At 42.2% G+C, this 3,527-nt stretch overlaps 1 pseudogene; it reads right to left on the bottom strand.

Moving 5' to 3' along the window:
* Positions 1-1,351: 1,351 nt before the first annotated feature.
* Positions 1,352-2,250, bottom strand: LOC116086437 (annotated as a pseudogene).
* Between the last annotated feature and the right edge of the window lie 1,277 nt (positions 2,251-3,527).

The raw sequence follows: 3,527 nt of genomic DNA, 5'->3' as shown, positions 1-3,527 counted from the left end.
GGGAACCAAATACCCATGGAAGGAGTTGCAGAGATTAACTATGGAGCAGAGACTGAAGGAAGGACAAGCCAGCCTAAATATAGCTATCTCCTGAGAGGCTCTGACAGTACCTGACTAGTACAGATGTAGAGGCTCACAGCCATCCATTGAACTGAATGCACGGTCCCCAATGAAGGAGTTAGAGAAAGGACCTATGGAGCTGAGGGGTTTGCAGCCCCTTAGGACAAACAACAATATGAACTAACTAGCACCCTCAGAGCTCCCAGGGTCTCAACCACCAACCAAGGACTGCACATGGTGGGTCTGATTGTTCTGGCAGCACGGGTATAGTAGAGGATTGCAAATTCAATCATCAATAGGAGGAGAGGACCTGGCCCTGTGAAGGTTCTGTGCCCCAGTGTAGGGGCATGCCAGGGCCAATAAGTGGGAGAGGGTGGGGTGGCAGGCATGGGGAGGGGGGAGGCAACAGGGGTTTGTTCTCGTTTTTGTTTGTTTGTTTGTTTGTTTTTTGGAGGGGAAATTGGGAAAAGAGAAATTTACATGTAAACAAAGAAAATATCTAATAAAAAAAAAAGAAGGAATGAAGTAAAAAAAACTGCATAAAGCTCGTATTTTCTTGCTTTAATTCTCCATATGCTTACAGTGCAACAAAGTTCAACAGATTATGGTCAGTAATAACCTACAATGTCACATTAATTAAACAAATCAACAGTGAATAAAACAAAGCTCAAATGTGAAAGGCAATCCACTATATAATACTGAAGCCACCGTAACCTTTAAACACCTAGAGAACAACGTTAAAGAACACTTGACTTGATAACTCTTAAGGACCACACATTGAGTACCTTGCAAATGAAAACAATACTAATGAATTTTTTCAATATAATTTCTGTAAAGCTTTTTACAAGAAATATATGTGTGTGTATATATATATATATCTTTTAATAATAACCACCTAAGATACACACTGAACCGTTATGTGACTAGACTATCTAATAAATACAACTCCATCCTGTTTTCTGGCTGTGGACTAGTTAGTTTTTCTTCCAGGGAAATCTTAAGAAATTCTAATCTACAGCCCAAGTCATCCAGACTGTTTGACCCTTTGATCTTATTATCAAAACCGTTCATTTGCGTTATATCCAACTCCTCTATCATCTTTAAAGGATCCAAGTTAAATTCTGTGGAAACAAACACTCTAAGTTCGGGCCTTAGAGATCCTGTGTAGGATGCTCCAGGAGTTTCAGCCCAGGCAAGCCAGCACACTCCACTTCCAGAGTTTCCCATAGTACTAACTCTGACCCTTTCTACAGTGTCCTTCCTCCCATCCCTAGATGGATGACGTATGGTCTTAATAATGACATGTGGTGTTCCTCAGCATGACCTGCCAAAATGTGATGATCTCCTTGGAAGAAAAGCCATGAGCTGCAATCACGCGTCTGAGTTGACATACATCCAAGTGTATTCTGTACAGAAAGAAAAGATTTGTGTCTTCTGGAATATGAATATCCACTTTTAACAAATTCAAACAGATGCTGACATAAACATCTTCAAACTTGATGGGTTTCACATGACTCATCATCTCGTAGATCCTCAGCACCAGGTCACCAGACAGAATGTAGCCCAACCCGCTGCAGTAGGGAGGGAACACCTTGAAAGGGTACTCTTGGTATGAAATGTGGTTTTTAAGGAAAAATCCTCTATAGGAATAGTTATCAATTAGAGGATAGCCCGTGAAAAACTTCTCCAAGTGGTTTAGGTTTAAGAGGTACTTGACTAAGTTGCCAGTGTTGATGAAAACATCAGTGTCTGTTTTCATGACATACTTGGCATTGGGGTGAAATTCAATTACCCACCTGAAAACCATAATAGTTTTCAAGGTCAAGTTATTATATGTTTCTAAAAGGTCTTGCCGTATAATATCACCATAGAGAACTTGTTCATCCTCCAAGGACAATGCTAACATTTTGTCTTCCCTTTCACCCTGCTGGCCTAGTAAAAAAAAAAAAATGTGGGAACCTCATATCCCCACCAGGACTTTTTCTCACCCCAAGTCTTGTCTGTATATTGGCTCATACTCATAGAAGTACATCCAGTTCACACGCTCAATCACATTGTAGTGGAATGTAGGGGAAGGCTGAGGTACCATATCACCAGGAAGCTCAGCAGGGACAGCAGCAGGAGGCTCCATTTGAGGGATCTCTGTGACATCCTATTGGGAAGGGCAGTCAAGACAGCCAGGGCCATCCACAGCACAGAGAAGTTCCAAAGGCACAGGTTCTTAACCACAGGGACTTTCACAACTTGGCCTAAATTTTTGCCGTATGCTACTTAGAAGGTTCACATGGGAAGGTTCTGTGCCCCAGTGTAGGGGAATGCCAGGGCCAATAAGTGGGAGAGGGTGGGGTGGCAGGCATGGGGAGGGGTGAGGCAACAGGGGTTTGTTTTTGTTGTTGTTGTTTGTTTCTTTGTTTTTTAGAGGGGAAACTGGGAAAGGAGAAATTTACATGTAAATAAAGAAAATATCTAATTAAAAAAAAAAAAAAGGTTCACACAGGTTCAGAGGTTCAGTCTGGTATCATCAAGGCAGGAACATGGCAGGATCCAGGCAGGCATGGGACAGGAGGAACTGAGAGTTCTACATCTTCATCTGAAGGCTGCTCTAGAAAACCATATCTTAATAGCATGGTCAACAACAGAGGAATGTCTTTCCAACCTCTGAATGGAAATCATAAAAGGCTATTGGGAAACAGAGTCAAAAAAAAAAAAAAGAGAAGAAAAGAGAAGTAAAAAGCTAACAGAATGGAATAGGATGTGAGATGGAGAGTGCGTATACAAGACTCCATAACATTCCTAGCCTTCCAAATTCCCCATCCTTCCCAAACCATACAGTTTTTTTTTAAAGGTTTATTTTTATTTATGTGTAAACACATGCTAGTGAGTGCTCACAGCGGTCAGAAGTTGGGTCACCCCTGGAGCTGGAGCTGCAGGCAGTTGTGAGCAATCCAAAATAGGTACAGGAGGCTGAACTCTGGTTCTCTGCAAGAGCAGCAAGCACTCTTAACCACAGAGCCAACGTTCCAGAAGCCAGGTCCTCCAGATCCGGTGCATAGTAGGAAGGTTGAGGGTGAGAAACGAGGTGCCTGTTAAGAGTCTCCTTACCCTGGAGCTTCCTCATATGCATCTTTAGAGAACCTAGATCAGTCTCTCTTTTCTTGAGGGACTGCCTATCTCATTAAGGCCCTGATTGTCTTTCCCATTCCTAGAATTACCTCTATGCTCTAATAGTTAGCACTAAATAGGGAAGTTGACACTTTGCTTCTCTTCAGAGCACCCCTGTTTCCCAAAGCTCATCACCCCTTTGTCTATGGACCCACCATTAGCACTGCCATGCTAAAGGGTGTGGATACCACCATGCATAGGGTAACATTTCCTTTCTTGTTTAATATTTAATTTTTAATATTTGTATGTGCATAGACATACATGAGTAGCTTGCAGGTAGAGGCCTAAAGGTGACATCCAGTGTC

The sequence above is a fragment of the Mastomys coucha genome, unplaced genomic scaffold (genome assembly GCF_008632895.1).
Source record: "Mastomys coucha isolate ucsf_1 unplaced genomic scaffold, UCSF_Mcou_1 pScaffold12, whole genome shotgun sequence".
NCBI lineage: Eukaryota > Metazoa > Chordata > Mammalia > Rodentia > Muridae > Mastomys > Mastomys coucha.
This window is presented reverse-complemented; position numbering and strand designations above follow the sequence as displayed.